The 19,759-nt window shown below is 45.5% G+C and overlaps 1 protein-coding gene across 7 annotated transcripts in view; it reads right to left on the minus strand.

Moving 5' to 3' along the window:
• The window catches only part of PCDH11X (protocadherin 11 X-linked), a 1,521,665-nt gene extending 1,506,219 nt beyond the window's left edge, over nucleotides 1-15,446 (minus strand). For 4 of the 7 annotated variants that reach the window (XR_010183186.1, XM_063938380.1, XM_063938379.1 and 1 more), the window contains exon 1: nucleotides 14,980-15,446. The gene's annotated coding sequence lies outside the window, so the exon portion shown is untranslated. Of the gene's footprint in view, nucleotides 1-14,171; nucleotides 14,403-14,979 lie in introns of those variants that run through there. The other 3 variants (XM_063938376.1, XM_063938381.1, XM_063938377.1) reach the window with 2 other exon arrangements.
• Between the last annotated feature and the right edge of the window lie 4,313 nt (nucleotides 15,447-19,759).

Here is a 19,759-nt window from a genome sequence, read left to right on the forward strand (position 1 = left end):
GTGGTATAATGTGTAATGGGCATTACAGTGTGGCATAATGTGGAATGGGCATTATGGTGTGTGGCATAATGTGTAATAGGTGTTACGGTGTGTGGCTTAATGTGGAATGGGCATTACGTTGTGTAGCATAGTGTGTAATAGGTATTACGATGTGTGGCATAATGTGGAATGGGCATTATGGTGTGTGGCATAATGCGTAATGGGCATTGCGGTGTGTGGCATAAAGTATAAGGGGCATTGCTATGAGGAGCAAAAATGACAAATAATGGAAAGGGGATGAATCAGTTTTTTCCTCCTGTGTTTTTGTTTTTCCTGTGTTTCTACGAATCCCCTGCGTAATGTTATGGCTCCACTAGAGAAAGAATAAGCGGCACTCCTGACGTTTTTTCAAGTGATATATGTTATTCAATTGAAATCCATAAATAAAGTCGATCGAATAATATATCACTTAAAAAAACGTCAGAAGTGCCGCCTATTCTTTCTCCGGTGGAGCCGTAACGTAACACAGGGGGTTCATTATATATGTTCGATAGTACGAATGGTGTAATGGTTAGCATTACTGCCTCACAGCACTGAGGTCATGGGTTCAATTTCCACCATGGCCTACCTGTGTGGAGTTTGTATATTCTCCCTGTGCTTGCGTGGTTTTCCTCAGAGTGCTCTGGTTTCCTCCCACAATCCAAAAACATACTGGTAGGTTAATATATATTATGTATGTGTGTATAGAATTATATATATAATGTATATGTGTGTGTATATATGCATACAAATATAAATGTTTGTATTTGTAATTTGTTCATATTAGATTGCATTTGCTAGTATTGTATGCGCAGGTATTTTCTCCCATTGGAGCCATGAGATAAAGGGATGTTCAGAATTATTCCTGTAATTTAGCTAGTCCTTCAAATCTTTGGATCAGTGCTATGATATGGTCCTTATTAGTCCGTGTGCACTGATGTTACTTGGTAACTGGTAGCTGCATTAGAAGTTGTTTGCGTTCCATGGGAGTAGCTAGTTGTGGACATCCAGTTTTCTGTTCCAGCGTGAGACGCACAGTTCTGGTACGTCAGTACCACATGATGTTCATGTGATACCCTGAGGTTACAGGCAGAGCGGTACAACTTTGCCTAACCAATTACATGACTTAAGTGTTCTGTTTTCTGTTGTGCTTGGACCTTTTGGACCTTATGTTAATATTGTTGCTTCAGAACAGGACAGTGGTTTTCAAATTATGGGGAAGAGGTACTAAGCAGTGAAAAAAGTGGGGAAGTGAGCCAGTGGAGAAGTTGCCCATGGTAACCAATCATTTGCTCTGTATATATTTGTACAGTAGTATGCAAATTATAAATGTTACTTCAATGCTGATTGGTTGCCATGGGCAACTTGTCCAGTGGCTCACTTCTCCACTATGTTCACTGCTTAGTACATCTGTCCTTGTGTGCCGTGGCACCCTGGGGTGACTCTTGCAGGGGTACCTTGGATTTGTGTTCCAGGACCAATTCAAATTATTTATGGTCAATGTTATAAGCAAAACCAGTGCTGGTGGCTGCCAATCATAAAATATTTGGAGAGACAGAAGTTAATCTGGTCCCTCACCTCATAATTGAACCTAAGGATGACATATAAACACAATTTACGTAATATAATATTTCTTTCTAAATTTCTCAACAAGAAACTGTTGGCCTAGAGTCACCGTGAAAAAAAATTCTGATGCTATAGGGTGCCTTGATTTAAAAACGTTTGGGAACCACTGGTAGAGGAACTGATATCACTTCAGGGGAGGCCAGGCGTTCCAAGTTGGAACACATGTAGTTTGGAGCCTTTTTACACATGGTTCTGATGGTATAATAATAATAATAATAATAATAATAATAATAATAAGTAGAAAGGCCTGTGAGATAGTGCTGTAATCTCTGCCTGACCTGCTGTACTTGTGCTTTGATGCTGCCCCAAATGTTCGAAGGAATCAAAATGCTGACTCTGACTTTTTGCTATGAGTTTTGGTCAATAAACATTTGATATTTGATAAAGTCCAGTGAGTGCCCTCTCCTCCATCTAATGGAATAAAAGCTGGTACAGCGCATGTGTTGACGCTGTCGGAAATAACTGGGCATTTAAGTGCTGAGAGTATTCTATTTCTCACATGCATACATACATACACTCACACACATAATATATATATATATATATATATATATATATATATATACAGAGCACTCATCACACCCCCATATCAGTAGCCACACACCCACCATGCTGGTCGCGCCCCCTGCAGTGCCACATAATAGGCCCTTCAGAAATTTCAGCTCCAGGCCCATTAGGACCTTAATCTGGCACTGCTGACAGCCAGTCACTATTGTTAGTGCCGGTGTCCCAACGCGCCGCATTACAGGGAAGTAGACGCACTAAATAAACTACAGCTCCCAGCAGCCCTTAGCGCCGAAGCATTCTGGCGCTAAGGGCTGCTGGGAGCTGTAGTTTATTGTGTGCATCTTATTACCTGTAATGCGGCGCGTTGGGACACCGGCGCTAACAATAGTGACTGACTGCTGTGCGAGTCTCCGGGAGAGCCACTGCCAAAGGGAGGACAGCAGCTTAGCTGCTTCCAGGAGGAGAAGCAGGAGAAGCATTACCTGCCCATCCCCCACTCGCAGTACCTCCAGGCCCCCTCCGGCACCTGCGGTGGCTCCAGACCCCCACCCGCTGCACCACCGAACCTGCCCCTCCTCCACCCGCAGCACCCCCGCAACCGCTCCTCCCCCACCTGCGGTGGCTCCAGACCCCCACCCACGGCACCCACACACCCTCCCCCACCCGTGGAACCACCAAACAAGCCCCACTCGCAGCACCCCCGCAACCACCCCTCCCCCACCCGCAGCACCCCCAGACCCCATCCGCATCTCCTCCGCACCCGCCACTCCCCCAACCACAGCACCTACTAGGTGATTTATCAGGCCCTGCATGCGCTGTTCACGTTGTTGCAAGGGGCTTCGACCCCTTAACCATTGCACGTCCTTTGTCCGTGCAATATTTAACCACTCACACAATTATGATTGGAGGTAATACTCCATATAATAGAAATATTGCACGCCACAAGGGTGTGCAAGGGTTAATGGGGCGTAGCCCCTTAAGACGGAGTGAAGAGCGCCCGTAGGGCGCGATGAATCACCTAGTATCATCATACTCAACTGTTCATACCGTTACCCAACATCTCCCAAAAGCGGGGCATAATATGTACAATATTATACATAAAGGGATGTTATTGGTAGTTTATTTATGTGAGGCAGCATGTGTGTCGGGTTTAGTGGTTCTGTCATTGTACTAACGTTATCAGCGGGCACCATTGTGTAACTGTGTCCGGCCTGTTCTCTCAGCGAGAAAGTTGGCAAAAAGTGAACATTTTTGCTGAACTGCCCGGATTTAAAATCAATCACTTCCAGCCTGATGCACTGAATATTCATCTTGCCAAAGATAATGTACAATCAGATTAATCTAATTAAACTTTTATGCTGGACCCTCGCCATCCGTAATGACTTTTGCAGACCAGTTGCCACCAGGCTGACTTCATAAGAAGCATCTGCCATCTTGTAGCCCATGTGGTGTCCTTATGGAAATTATCAAATCACTGTTCACTCAATGGGTTGGTCCCTATTTTTTTCGGTAGCAACGTACAGCAAAATAAAATTTTTCTTCATCTTCCCTTCAGAGAAGTTTCATAGAATTGTCTGGGCTTTAGCATGAATATTTAATGCAAAAAACCCAAATAGTGACATACCAAATTCTATGTTTCCATGTGGTATGATTATTCCATGAGTGTTTTTAGGGATGAGGGGTGCCTGGTCGGAGAGCAGTGCCTCCCCTACCCCCATGCTTGTTGTTGCGGCTCCATTTTTCTGGAGATGACTACAAGAAAGCAAAAACTCTGGGACTGTGTGTTTCTAATTAATGGGTTATGGGGTCTATTTACTAAGCCTTGGGGTGAGATAAAGTGGACAGAGATAATGTACCAACTAATCAGCTCCTAATTGTCACGTCACAGGCTGAATTTAAAAAAATTACAGTTATATGAGCTGATTGGCTGGTACTTGTTGTCCGTCCACTTTATTTCCATCCAAGGCTTAGTAAATAGACCCCTAAATAACAAATGCACTTTTGGATTGACCCTTCTCCTAAAGTGCTGGGACTACTTTTGGTGCAGGAAAAGCTGCAGAATATTTTTACTTCCTCGCTTCAATACAATACGATGCACGTGTGCCTAAAATATAATAACGTTCAATGCTGCAGGAATCCCAGGGGCCAGGCAGATACAATCCACCACAAAAAAATGGCTGCTGGTGCTTAACAGCACTGACGTCAATGCACGTCTTCCTGGCTCCTCATAAGATCCCACTGGCTCCTAGGTTTGTGCGATGGGCTCCAACGGCCACTCTGGCAATCACAACATATTTTGAAAGCAAAGTTATACGTTGTTGTTTTTTTGGCTCCCGCGTTTTGCTCGTATCCGAGTTGTGTTTTCCCATCAGTAACAGGTCTTATTTAACCAACGTAGATGAGACATGTTTGTGTAGCCATCACAGCAAAAGTTACTGTAATATTTGGCTGTAAAATAAAGCATTGTAATAATAATAATAAATGGCTTTTCTTTCTGTTAATGATACAACACAATAAAAGGCTGTGTACAGAGGTCATAGCTATGACTACGAGCTCTTTTCACGCTTCCACCAAAACCCGTAATTAGCAAAAGTTTGCGTGATAGAAATATGTGCGATGTCAAGTGCCAAAATCCGGCTTTTACTTGGAAATATGTTGAAAACAAAAAGCAATAAAAGAAAACGAAACAAATGTAATTTTACTGCAGATGGCATTGTACTGTGTGCGGGACAAATGAGGATCTGGGTGACGAGTTTTCTATATATGCCAAGGTAACTGGAGAGATGACATTACCGCTATTATAAAATGATGCATGAGGATTAATAATAACACCCAGTAGAGGGACGCACTGTCCCACATCTCACAGAGCCAATCCGGGTGACTGTATCTCCCCAAATCTGTTTGCTCTACGTCACAGACATATAGGGCTGATTCTGCGTCATACGCCATGCCATATTCGTGCAAATGGTCATTGTCTTTAACTGAGCATGTGACTTCCCAGCGAGCCAACCAGCTCCTAACTGTCATTTTCCAACACTGCCTGTAACATGACAGTTAGGAGCTGATTGGCTTGTATTTTATCTCTTTCCACTTTATCTCCATCCAAGGCTTAGTAAATAGACTCAAAAATGTTGGATTAACGGTGAGACCTATCCCATTGCCCTCCTATTCCATCGCCCTCCTATCCCATCGCCCTCCTATTCCATCGCCCTCCTATCCCATCGCCCTCCTATCCCATCGCCCTCCTATTCCATCGCCCTCCTATCCCATCGCCCTCCTATCCCATCGCCCTCCTATTCCATCGCCCTCCTATCCCATCGCCCTCCTATCCCATCGCCCTCCTATTCCATCGCCCTCCTATCCCATCGTCCTCCTATCCCATCGCCCTCCTATTCCATCGCCCTCCTATCCCATCGTCCTCCTATCCCATCGCCCTCCTATTCCATCGCCCTCCTATCCCATCGCCCTCCTATTCCATCGCCCTCCTATCCCATCGCCCTCCTATCCCATCGCCCTCCTATTCCATCGCCCTCCTATCCCATCGCCCTCCTATCCCATCGCCCTCCTATTCCATTGTCCTCCTATTCCAGACCCCAGTTTTGTACATCCACTGATGCCAATTGGCAAATTATAACACAGATAAAACCCTTTAGCGTTGTCATTAAATCATTCCAGAGGAGAAAAACGACAGTATAAGTCAGAGAGACAACGCAGGATGGCTGAGAATGGAAGATTGTGCTTTTGATAATTTGTATATAAATTTCTAAAATTCTGTTTGATAAACAGCACAGTCAGGGGAAACCAGGGGATACCGCCCTCAAATTTATCTTCTAAGTGTTACACTCTTTACAGGCGCACAACAGACACACAGGGCCTAATTCAGACCTCATCCCCCCTCTGCGAATTTGCAGAGGTCTGCGATCAGATAGTCGCTGCCCAAAAAGAGTGAATACCCGCCCGTGCAAGTCTGCGTACGCCGGTCAGCTGCAAATCCATTCGCAACTCACTCACCACCTAATATTTTTTCCAGTCTGTGCAGTCTGTGCGTAGCCCAGGACTTACTCATACAATGCGACAGAATCAGGTTGATCGAGGCCGGAGCTGATGTCACACACCTGCCCTGAAAACGCTTGGGCACTTGGCTTCCTGACATTCCCAGAACACAGCCAGTTACCACCCACAAACGTCCGCTTCCTGTCAATCAACTTGCGTATGCGTAGCGCTCAAACAAATCGCTGGATTATTTCGCAGTTTGACCTCGCGTGTGCACATTACAATCCATATGCATGCGCAGTCAATCGATAATCGGCCGCCTTGCGAAATCGCACAACAGCGCTGCCCTTAATACACAACACATGGTCATCAAAACACACAGTCCATTTCATGCTTTTTTTTTTTTCCATGAAGAATTAAAAGAAAGATTTGCCCCTAGTGGTCACAAGTGGTACTGGAGCATGTACATCTTATAATAATAATAATAATAATAAATTTTTTACCATTGAAAAAATTTCTGCTTTACATTATCCCTTGTTGTCATTTTTGCAAACCCTTATTAACCTCAGAGTACAAAATGCATTAGCGCAGGATATTTCAATACCAATCCTCAAGCACCTCCAACAGGTCATGTCAGGATTTCTGCCGGTGGAAACAGGTAGGGTAATTGCTGGCAGAGGAAAATGGATTAACTCACATGTGCATGTTTGAAGAAATCCTGAAAACATGACCTGTTTGGGGGCAGAAAACGCATGGAGCAGGGTATGTAATGGGGGCCTGAACAATTCAAATATCTGACTTTCTACCAGCTGGTTTCGTTGAAGGTGTGCCACGGTCAACATTATCCTGGATGGGATCAGCCATTATCCCATCATTTGTGCTGAAATAGCCTATGAGGTTCTACAGCGAGAGGACGGCACCCAGAAGGGTTGTATGACATAAAATATTCTGCCCCAGTCCATCCTCTAAGGCACAGGTTCTCAAACTCGGTCCTCAGGACCCCACACGGTGCATGTTTTGCAGGTCTCCTCACAGAATCACAAGTGAAATAATTAGCTCCACCTGTGGATCTTATAAAATGTGTCAGTGAGTAATTACTACACCTGTGCTCCTGCTGGGTTACCTGCAAAACATGCACTGTGTGGGGTCCTGAGGACCGAGTTTGAGAACCCCTGCTCTAAGGCAATAGCACCAGGTAGTGGCACGTAGTGTATAAATCTCCTTTTCTGGTGGAATCAAGATGTGAATCTCTCGCAGGTCATTGTAAAGATTTTCCATCTCATTCTGTCCCAGTAACACCGGCTGACGACCCACCACAACTCAGCAGCAATTAGCCTCCTTGCATTATACACATCTCAACACATCTCTTTTATCCGGGGTGAGCGTATTGATAGATTGGAGCTCGACTACACGGCATGTCAATTTAATTTATTGTAACTTTTCCTGACATTTCATTTGGCAAAAACTCCTACTTATTAAAGCGTTGACCTGCGATATGTAACAATCTGCTCACTGCAATGTAAATTCTCCACGCTGCTGAGAAAGAGGAATTTCTGCAGCAAGAGAGACCTGATCTGTGATGTCTTCTTCACTGAGCTACAACCCTTAAATCACAGCGTGCAATTCCGGCAACATGACGCAGAACGCAATTCTGGACAGAACGCTAACAAAATCGGACTACTCTTCGTTTACAAATACATTCCGCTCAAAGTCACCGGAATGCTGACCCTTTACGATCTTCATCGATGTCTGTAATGTTACATTAATCTGCATTTTAGTACCTGTCAACTTCTACAAATAAAGAAACCGTGTTCTGAAAAATAAATTCAAGTTATTTTATTTTCTCCACCTAATGCATCAGATCCAGCTTCATAACATCTATCTATCTATCTATCTATCTATCTATCTATCTATCTATCTATCTATCTATCTATCCACACACTCTTTCTTTCTCCCATCCCAGTGCTGGTAGCAGGAGAGTGCTGGGTGGTTAAATGCTTTAGAACCAAAATCTATTACGCAGGGGCATAGCCAGAACTTTGTGGGCCCCATAGCAACATTCTGTTAACATAGCAGTTGTTAATTTTATACCCTATAATAGTGCCCTAGTTCATTTTCTGAACCATAGTAGCGCCTAATTTAATGCTATGCCCCATAGTAGTGCCCTGGTGTCTTTTATGAATCACAGTAGTGCTTAAGTTCACCCTATGCCACATTTCAGAGCTGCCAGTACACATTATGCCGCACAGTACCCCCAATTCACATTATGATATATAGTGCTCCCCGTTCATATTGTGCCTCATTACAGTGCCCCCAATTCACATTATTATATATAGTGCTCCCTGTTCATATTGTGCCTCATTACAGTGCCCCAGTTCATATTATATAATATTAAAAAATGCCCTCCAGTTCATTTTATACCACACTACAATGAGCAGGTCCAGGGGCATACCTAGATAAATTGCAGGCCCCAAGGAAAAAGTTTGAAAGGACCCCTACATACCACCCAATGGCGTAAAATGTATATAACACATGTAACTGTGACAGGGAAGGTGGCCCCTCTCAGCTCTGAGCCCCATAGCAGCTGCACTCCCTGAACCTATGGTAGCTACACCCTGTATATAACACATGTAACTGTGACAGGGAAGTTGGCCCCTCTCAGCTCTGGGCCCCATAGCAGCTGCACTACCTGCACCTATGGTAGCTACACCCTGTATATAACACATGTAACTGTGACAGGGAAGGTGGCCCCTCTCAGCTCTGGGCTCCATAGCAGCTGCACTTCCTGCACCTATGGTAGCTACACCCTGTATATAACACATGTAACTGTGACAGGGAAGGTGGCCCCTCTCAGCTCTGGGCCCCATAGCAGCTGCACTCCCTGCACCTATGGTAGCTACACCATGTATATAACACATGTAACTGTGACAGGGAAGGTGGCCCCTCTCAGCTCTGGGTCCCATAGCAGCTGTACTGCCTGCACCTATGGTAGCTACACCCTGTATATAACACATGTAACTGTGACAGGGAAGGTGGCCCCTCTCAGCTCTGGGCCCCATATCAGTTGCACTCCCTGCACCTATGGTAGATACACCCCTGTATATATAACACATGTAACTGTGACAGGGAAGGCGGCCCCTCTCAGCTCTGGACCCCATAGCAGCTGCACTCCCTGCACCTATGGTAACTACACCCTGTATATAACACATGTAACTGTGACAGGGAAGGTGGCCCCTCTCAGCTCTGGGCCCCATAGCAGCTGCACTCCCTGCACCTATGGTAGCTACACCCTGTATATAACACATGTAACTGTGACAGGGAAGGTGGCTCCACTCAGCTCTGGGCCTCATAGCAGCTGCACTGCCTGCACCTATGGTATCTACATCCTGTATATAACACATGTAACTGTGACAGGGAAGGTGGCCCCTCTCAGCTCTGGCCCCATAGCAGCTGCACTCCCTGCACCTATGGTAACTACACCCTCTATATAACACATGTAACTGTGACAGGGAAGGTGGCCCCTCTCAGCTCTGGGCCCCATAGCAGCTGCACTCAATGCACCTATGGTAGCTACACCCCTGTATATAACACATGTAACTGTGACAGGGAAGGTGGCCCCTCTCAGCTCTGGGCCCCATAGCAGCTGCACTCCCTGCACCTATGGTAGTTACGCCTTTGCCACTACGGATAAGAAGGGGATTAGTTTAATAACGGATACTGATATGAGATTATGCTGTAGTGAGAGAAGAATAAACTGCATTAAACTCCATAAGTAGTTGGTGTGAAGCTAATTCTGTATACAGACGCGTCACCTGAATGAACAGACCTCAGATGAAACATTTAAAACCCATGAAGGCCATTTATCCCAGACAGCCTAACAAAGTATTTTTTCTTTCCATGGTAAATTATATTTCATCCAGATGCCAAAATCTAGTGCGTACTGTTATTTCATACTGAATGCAAGGAGAACAGAAACACAATGAGCGTCCAGACAATTCCTCTCCACCCCTCAGCGCTTTTCTAAAACTGAAAAATCAAAAGATATTGACACAGGAACAGTTTTACACTTCAATATTGTGACACCCACAAATCTCAATGCAGGTGTCTCAACTGAAGTCTCCATTGCGTGATGTAGCTACAGAACTTACTCCTGTTCCCAACAGACGTAGGCAATGTGCCGCTCTCTAGCCATGATGGCACTAACAGTCGCAGCATGCTCCAATAGGCAAGGAATGCTGGGGCATCTAGTGCATCTAGATCCTGTTTTGCCAAGACTGTAACAACAGTTTGGGTGCGGAGACCATTTCAGGGGGATTGGGTTCATCGCCTGGTAGGCTTGGACACCAAGGATGCACCAGGATGAAGAGAATATCACAGAAGTAGGTATAACGTGTTCTGCTTGTATAAGATCCAGGTATAACCCACCCTCTTTAATATGACCCACTCTCAAAATCTTGTGTGTACATTGCGTTTGGCTTTACACCCCAACTAACACTGTATGTCAACCCAAACAGAATCTCAGCCGTACACTGCAGTGGTGTTATTCTATAGTCTAAGTCCAAAGGCAGCTCAATAGCACAGTGGTAAGACGTCATCTGCAAGGCTTTGACAATGACTGTCAGTATACATATATTCTTCTAACAACAAAACAAACCCCATAGATTAGTGGAATCGTTAACTCTCGGAGTACTGAAAAGGGTCTCCAAGTACATGACCATGTATTGGGGGCACTTCTCAGATTAGGAGCAGGTTGAGGGGGGGGGTAGGGTGTGTGTGTGTGTGTGTGTTGGGGAGGGGGGGGGGGGGTTGTACAGCTTTCCTTCCAGAAAAGGATGACTTCCGATGAGCTATCCCAAGTTTTTATTTGGAGTGCTTCTTCCAACTCCTTTCCACCACCTTAATTCTCACACGGTCTACCGGTAATCTCAAGTAAATCATTTGTTAAAACACAAATGACAGTAGAAGCGACATGACCCAAATTGCATGGACACGAAAGGGTCCTACTCTAGATCTCAGAGACCATGTTGACATCCACTGCTAGATTCCTGCCACAACCACCAGTTATCAGTTCTGCATACACGCCAGCTAATTGCTCATTAAGCCAGTCGACTGGTAAAACATATGAAGACGTGTCTCCAAGGATGACCCTGAACACACAAATGCACAAAGACACAAACTTATTTACTGAAAGGATCATGACTCCTAATGAGAAAGACTGAGTTTCGGGGCTGAAGATAAATCGTCGTGTTTGATAATAGCAGAACGCCTGGAAAAGACTCTGCTGTATTTCTAACAAGCGTCCTCTGGACTGTAGAAAGGAGATGTGCAGAATCTGGGGGCTCGGTGATTTGCACATTGGGGGCACGTGTCTCTTCATTATTGCACTCACATGGCAAAACACTGCAAGTAAATAAGGCTTGCTTAGCAAACATCTTGCAATGTCCTTGCTGATTTCCCAGTAAATGCTCTGATATCCTACTCTACAATATCAATGGCATAATATTAAGTTAATGAGTGTGACAGACCTTGTCATCTTACCTCTTCCTGCAAGTCCTGTATGCCAGAGAATAGCTACAGGAAGATACTCTCTTTTCCAGTACTTCTGGAGTGACACCGGCCCACCCAACAACATCTGTGTAACAGTTGGGTTCATATAAGAGAGTGTTCATCGGTGGAACATGTTCTAGCAACTGCGTCACCCCTGAAATTTTGGCAAAGTACTATCTCCAAGTTTTTGTGAGTGCCAACCATAAGTGTCCAAGGTGTTCAACACATCACCTTCTCTAGGCATTTAGGTGGTATAGAATGCTGGGAGAGAAAATCCCTTTGCCTCATTTTACTGTGCGGAATAAATCTATTTTGTCACTTAAAGTTGCCAATGGTCACCTTTCGAATGCAAGTCTCAATTAAGGTCCCTTAGAAAAAACAGAGAAGCGTGCCAATAAAGAGAGCGCTTTATGTGTTCCCGAGTACAATGCTGCCTCCCTAGCACCAGAAAGCCGCCTTCAGGAAATGAGAATTTCTGCAGTGGATTAAAGACACCAGCCACTAAAATCCACAGGACCCAGGAAATAAAACGGAATGGCATATTTAGGCTTGTGCCGGAGATAGCGAATGCCACTATTGTCAGACCTGGTTTGAAAATTTATACCCTGCTAATCCTGCTCTTATACGCTGCATAACACATTAGAGACAATTACAGGGGTAGTTTAAATCCTGGAACAGAGGCGCTTTTGAAGGCGATAAGCAAGAAAAAAGCTTTTATAATTTCTGGCAAGTTCTGCAACTAATTCATAGACCATAATTGAAAATAAAAAAAATCTGCCTTTTAAACCATTGCCTCTTGTTCTTTGCACAAAACAGGTAATAACCATCAAAATCTCTCAGTACTTTGTAAAGTGCATTTAAACCCCAGTTTCCACCATAAAGCCTGTATCACCAGGTTGCTTGCCTATGTGATTTCTGTTAAACAAACCCACAATCAGGGCTGCCAGTATGGGATACAGCAGATCTCTGTCATTATAGCTGCTCTGCATACATTACTCTAGAAAGACTTGATTTTTGACTACCAAGATTCCATGTGCAAGACCATGAAAGAGAATGCATTACGTCTTGTCCAAGAACTTCTCCCTTACTTTGTTCTTCGCAGACTACAAATTTGGAGCAGGGCTATAGATTCAGTTCTGTGATCTCTATGTCAGAAGCTGCATAGAAGGAAACCAGTTTCTCTGAACAGACAGAATAACACTGCATTTAAATGATCCAACTATAGGATGTATCTATCAACCTCTCAATGAGACAACCTATCCTGGTAAAGACAAGTGGGCACCATTATGTGTCAAGGAAAACTGAGTTCTAGGTAATTCTGCATGAGACACTGGCCAAGAACACACACCATATGCAGCACTAAATGACCAATACAACACAATATCTTAAATGCTAATGGATGTAGATCAAAGTGACCACCACCACCACCAAACACATACACTCATTAAACAATCCTAAAATGCCTTTAAATGCCCAAATCCAAACACCCCATGCGTTTTACCAAGTAGGAGAACCGCGTCGGTCTTTGGCACTGCAGAACAAGTCAGATAAATCTTGGAAATTTCATATATCCTGGTGATTTCCATTTCCACCCTGGAGTCCGTCATAATTCAGAATCTATTTTATGATATGCAACATGTATCTTGGTGTAATGAATAATGTAGACAACATACGGAGAGTTATGTGCACCTTGCAGATAGCAAGATAGATGTTTATGACAATCAGAAATAGTTTCTGTGCTATTTAAAGCAGCAATTCTTTTAGTTTATGGCTCCACAGCCCCATGAAAGATGTATATTTGTCAGTATGATTCTGTTAGACATTGAAATGTAAAGCTTCCCTGCAAGATTGAAGCGGGGAACCGGTCTGCATTATGTACGAATCAAGCAACTGTGGCAAACGTTTTATTCCAAAATTGATTTTACCTGGACACTACTTGTGTGTTGAATATATCTACAGAACAGACATTAATCAATATCCCCCTGCAGAGGACGGATTGAAGCAGCAAGGCGCTTTTAATTCTCCAGAAAAATAACGATAATAATATGGGCATAGAAAGTTTGCTTTATTTTGATTGCTGCACAACTTGATTGATTAAAAGAACACCAAAAAAAAAGAGCCCTGCTACCGCCTGAGAATACATAATTTCACAGATTGCTGGTATGTTGCTGCTGAATGGCACTTTCTGGCTATACAAGTAACTGCAGGCTGTGGATAGATTTTTTTCTCTCTTCTGCTTTCCTGTGGCTCAACATAATAATACTGTGTTGATGCTGAAAGAATGAGCTTTAACAAAGGGTCTGTTCATTAGAATATAAAACAGCAGGGCCGCTGTACACCTGAGCATGGCTTGGCGTGGTAAACGCTGCACCTCTTTACCATAGGTGCTTGTCAGAATTCACCTTCTGCAAAGTGTCCACCCAATGCACCGCTAATGATAACACCAACATGCAAAATAGGATAATACATAAAATGCATACCTAACAGTGAGGCTTAATGCTCCACAACCCACTGCAGACAGGAAGGGTCCAGGTCACTTATTAGCCAGCTGAAGCAAGCCGGGGAGGCTCTGCACAGTACCTATTCCTTATATTTCCCTACCAGTTGCTATTGCACTCCAAGCCTCCCTTAGGCAATCATCATCTATATCAGCCACAAGATGCAACTGAGTGATGGAGCTGAGCCCTCCTCACCTCTCTCCTCCACAGTCAGTACTGCAGCCAAGTACTGAGGTCTGACCATCCTGCAGCCCATCACTGCATCCCCACTCATCTCTCTCCCCCTCTCTCTCATCAGGACCAGAGCATCATTCCATTCTGCAGCTGACAAAGGCTCAGGCACTCTGCTCTGTGTAACACGACAAGTTGCAATTCACTCTTCCTTACCTGACTCTTAGGGCTGACAGCAGATGCAGGTAGGTGTGTGTGTGTGTGTGTGTGTGTGTGTGTGTGTGTGTGTGTGTGTGTGTGTGTGGATACTGAGATAGCACAGCTGTGTGGCTCCAGGGTAAGGATCTTACATGACACACGTATAAACCTAGGTGAGAAGACACCTACAGCCACCTTCCTCCCATCACTGGTCCCTGCCACATCCAAGTGTAACACCTGCACACAGCACAGAGTGATGGGCAATCGCTGCACCAGGAACTTGGATTTGCATGTGAAGATACTTTGTAACAAGCAGCACTTTCCTCTGCGCTTGGAATCCTAATTGAGAGATGAGTGAGTGTATTTCTACAGCAGCACCCAGCGGTGCACAGACCCCGAGTGTACAGCTCCCCTGCCTTACCTTTAATTCCTGTACGGTGGAAGTGGTGCTGTTGCTCTGCAGATAGCCCTGAGCATCATCTAGAGGAATAATGAGGACAGTCCAGTCCCAATGCTTGCAAGCTGCACCATGCCAAAGCTCTTACACCCTGGTCGCCCCTAATAGCTCCTTCTTCATTCCATGCAAAAGAAGCTGGACCCATGCACAGGCTCAGCCGGCGTATCCAAAGTTCTGGGGGAGCTGCCAGCAAAGCAATCCCAGGTCAGGTGCTGCCTCTCCCGGCTGAAAGTCTGCTAAGAAGTTGGGGTGGCTCCAGTGTGCAGACAGAGATGGCCAGCTGGGTGAGATGTTCTGCAGGGGGGGGACCCTGGGGCAGCTCCTGCTCAGGTCACCAGGGATGGTCAGAGAAGAGGACCTGGGCTGCGTGCCTACTGCTGCTACTGGAGACTTCAATGTGAGCAGCTCTGCTGCCGCCAGCATTCCTCTCCACAGCTGACATCACCGAGGGGCGGGGCTTAGCATGCAAATGATGGAACCTTTCCCTGGATATATTTTTTTTTCACTCCTCTTGCTGATCTTAAAGGTATCTTGCTGAATGCTTCCACCCTCAGTCCACTCGCAGGAAATCCAGGACTGCAGCATTCTCCTCCGGCTGCCTGGGCTCCACTATCTGTAGCAGCTGTCAGTGGCTGCCCATCATCCTCATTGTATTATTGATGTTATTATGGCTGTTAAATAACTGCTAATACCTACAATTATTTATTTATTACTTTTATATATTTATTTATTTATTCCATTTATTTATTTAGATTTATTTATTCTATTTTTTCTTATTTATTGAATTCCATTTATTATTTGTTTATGTATGCATGTATGTATGTATGTATGTATGTATGTATGTATGCATGCATGCATGTATGCATGCATACATGTATGTATGTATGTATGTATGTATGTATGTATGTATGTATGTATGTATGTATGTATGTATATATGTATGAATATGTTTTTAATACCAGTCTGTGTGCAAAGAGCAGACCCCCAGCGCCTCTGTGATTTGATACATTTGTTGCACAGAGTAACGGTTACGTGTTGCATTGTGTCCGTCGGACCAGGCATGTCCTGCGAAGAGTGTTTGTAAATAGGGTGCATGAAGACTGGATGCTCTGTATAGCGGTCCACAGGGCTTCCTGAAAACCCAGCAATTCTCCTCGACACCAGGAATCCTGTGTGTGTGTGGGTAAAAGCTGCACCAGCGCCAGCCTTCGGGTGCTTTCAAGGATTAACCCCTTCGCTGACTGCACAGCTGCCGGTCAGACGTTTGCAGAGAGGTGGGCGATAAGGGGAGTGCTCCAAGCCTAGGTGGGCGATAAGGGGAGTGCTCCAAGCCTTTGCCTACATGATGGTGCATCTGCAGGGACTGTGTGTGTCTTATCCTCAGACGTTGCACAATAATATCACTGACATAAAGGATGGATGTGCCCCAAATAGATAACACGGTGGAGCAGAATCCCAGGGCATCGCTGGGGACCAGCAGTGCAGAGATGGATAAGGGTCATTAGTGCTGGGAAGGCATGGTGCTATCAGGGGGTGGATGGATGAACCTAGTGAGATCCAGCCCAGCTGTAGCTTAGTCCCCGCAACCTTGTCTGCAGCTAGGGGCAGAATCACCCAGTAATACCCCTCTGGGGAGAGGAGTTGCTGCAACTTTATATTATAATGATACTATGCAAACACCTGGGCGGCTGGTTACACTGGGGACCAGACCTCAGGGGGGAGCACACAGCACCTGTGGCTCTCCAGAACAAGAGGGGACCACAGGACCCAGACATCATGTCAGGCTGGCAGGACATGCTGGGAGTTGTAGTTCCACCACAGCCTGTTGGATACAGTAAAACTCCCTCTACATGGCAGGGAACAGGTTAAAGCTGTCAGTGAGGAGCCATAGTCAGCAGCCGGAGATTAGTAATCTAAGGGAAGATTCTTGTCTGCAGCATCTGATAGTGTTTGTGTTACTAGTGAGCAGCATGTAATCTGTGACAGTAAGAATGGATTCAGGATGAACAACCCCCCGACACCCCCCACTCCTCTGCAGTTTGCAGCATTCTACTTCCAATTTCCAGGAGCGATCTCCATTCCCCAGGTAGTGTGATCGCCCACCGACATGCCCTCATGTGGGTTCTTGTTACTGGGGAGGTGCAATTTAAGCCCCCCCCATAGAGCACTGGTTCCCCCTCCTCCCCATCACTAGCTCCAGACACTGGCACCCTTTGTGTGCCAGGGAGAGAGGGTGGGTGCTCCTGCCACTGGCAGGCTGCTTTGGAAGCTGCAGCCCAATTTGCATTCCTGATTCATGGCTTGCACAGCCCCTGGCTGTGGCTGTCTATTTAGATGTCTCCCATCCCTCCTAAGCAGAGAGAAGGGGATGTTTTAATTTAACTCTTCCAGTGTAAGGGAAGTATGAATGATTATGTTAATGTCAGGAGGCAGATGAGAGTGACTGAGACAAACAAGGTGGGTGGTGGGATGTTCTGCAGCCCAGAGGCTGTGTAATGTGTGCAGATGTGCAGTGTCCCCTGGGATCACTGCGTTCTCCTTGCAGCTGATAACATGATAGCACTTCAGCACAATCTAGTCCTCAGTCATAACCTATTATTTTATCTCCCCCGAGCCTCATTTATATTCCCAGCCCCTTCTCCAGAGAGATGAGGCGGTTACACTGAATCTCAATAGCGGGGAGCTGCAGCTCCGGTCCAAAATTCCCTGAATGAAAAGAGGATTCCCTGCCCCATGGGCTGCCCTAGGGAAATGTCACCAGCAGCTGCTGGGCTACATGCCCCGAGACTGGGAGATGGCTGGTACATGTGGTTCAGCAGCAGCCACAGTGCACATTTCTCTATTCTGAGTAGTGCCTCAGCCCTCATGTGTTGATGCCAATCAGTGCCTCAGCCCTCCAGAATTCATGGCAATCAGTACCTCAGACCCCCTGGATTCATGACAGTGTCTCGTACCCCCTGGGTACAGGTCAATCAGTGCCTCAGACTCCCTGGATTCATGCCAATCAGTGCCTCAGACCCCCTGAGTTCATGCCAATCAGTGCTTCAGACCCCCTGTACTCATGCCAATCAGTACAGTGCCTCAGCCCTCCTGTATTCATGGCAATCAGTGCCTAAGATCCAGTGGATTAATGGCAATAAATAACTCAGCCCTCCTGGATTCATGACTGGTAGATGACTGGTACATGTGGTTCAGCAACAGCCGCAGTGCATATTTCTCTATTCTGAGCTGTTAATTAGTGCCTCAGCCCTCATGGATTGATGCCAATCAGTGCCTCAGACCACCGGTGGTCATGTCAATAAGTGCCTCAGACCCCCTGGATTCATGCCAATCAGAGCCTCAGACCCCCTGGATTCAGGCCAATCAGTGCCTCAGACCCCCTGGATTCAGGCCAATCAGTGCATCAGAAGGTCTGGGTTTATGCCAATTGGTGCCTCAGCCCTACTGTATTCATGCCAGTCAGTGTCTCAGATCCAATGGATTAATGCCAATCAGTAACTCAACCCTACTGGTGACTGGTAGATGACTGGTACATGTGGTTCAGCAACAGCTGCAGTGCATATTTCTCTATTCTGAGCTGTCAATAAGTGCCTCAGCCCTCATGGAATGATGCCAATCGGTGCCTCATGAAGCACAGCTGGGTTCATGCCAATCAGTGCCTCAGACCCCCTGAGGTCATGTCAATCAGTTCCTCAGACCCCTAGATTCATGCCAATCAGTGCCTCAGCCCTCCTGGAATCATACCAATCAGTGCCTCAGACCCACTGGATTCTTCTTAATCAGTGCTGCATCCACCCTGGATTCGTGTCAGTCAGTGCCTCAGACATTCTGATTCATGCCAATCAGTGCCTCAGACTCTGGAATCATATATATCAGTTACTTTTTCTCCTAGATTCATGCTAATCCCCCTACCCCCACTCCTAGGATTCATGTCAGTCAGTGCTTCAGACCACCTGGATTTTTTGCAATCAGTGCCTCAGACTTTCTAGATCATGCCAATCGGTGTCTCAGCAACCTGGTTTCATGCCGATCAATGCTTCAGGACTGAACTCATGTCAGTCAGTGCCTCAGTCCCCATAGATTTATACTAATCAGTGCCTCAGCCCCCCACCTCCCTCCGGATTTATGTCAATCAGTGCCTCAACACCGCAGGATTCATGTCCCTATGATTGTATCTTATATGTGTGTTTATACATCTATAACAGTGGCCTTTTTATGTAGAATAAACCAGAATACATTCAGGGAAATTGATAAATGCCCTACAAAATAAAATGTACAAAGAAATATTTACAGAGTATTTACAAATATTTACATCCTAGAGAATAGGAACTGATAATATAGAGACATTTATATTCCTTTGGGGTAATTTGCCCTCCCCATGCCGCTAATAGTAGGGGGGTCTGTCCTCCTGGACCCCCAACTCTGCTTGACCCCTGGAGCAGACGGCAGTGTATTTAAACAAGGAACCCTAATCTAAACGGAAAGGCTTATAGAGACATGGAACAGCCGCTCAGCAGAGGTGGCAGGGACACAGTAAAGGGCCCTACACACTGGACAATTTGAGCAATTTGAACAATAACCGATATGAACGATGAACGATTCATCGTTGATTACCTCCACACTGAGCGATAAGGTACATTGCATTCATAGATATCGGCCAAATTGGCTTGTAGGCCCTACACACTGGCCGATTTTTTGAAAGATATGAACGATCTCGTTCATAAATGAACGAGAACTCGTTCAT

Source organism: Pseudophryne corroboree, chromosome 8 (genome assembly GCF_028390025.1).
Source record: "Pseudophryne corroboree isolate aPseCor3 chromosome 8, aPseCor3.hap2, whole genome shotgun sequence".
NCBI lineage: Eukaryota > Metazoa > Chordata > Amphibia > Anura > Myobatrachidae > Pseudophryne > Pseudophryne corroboree.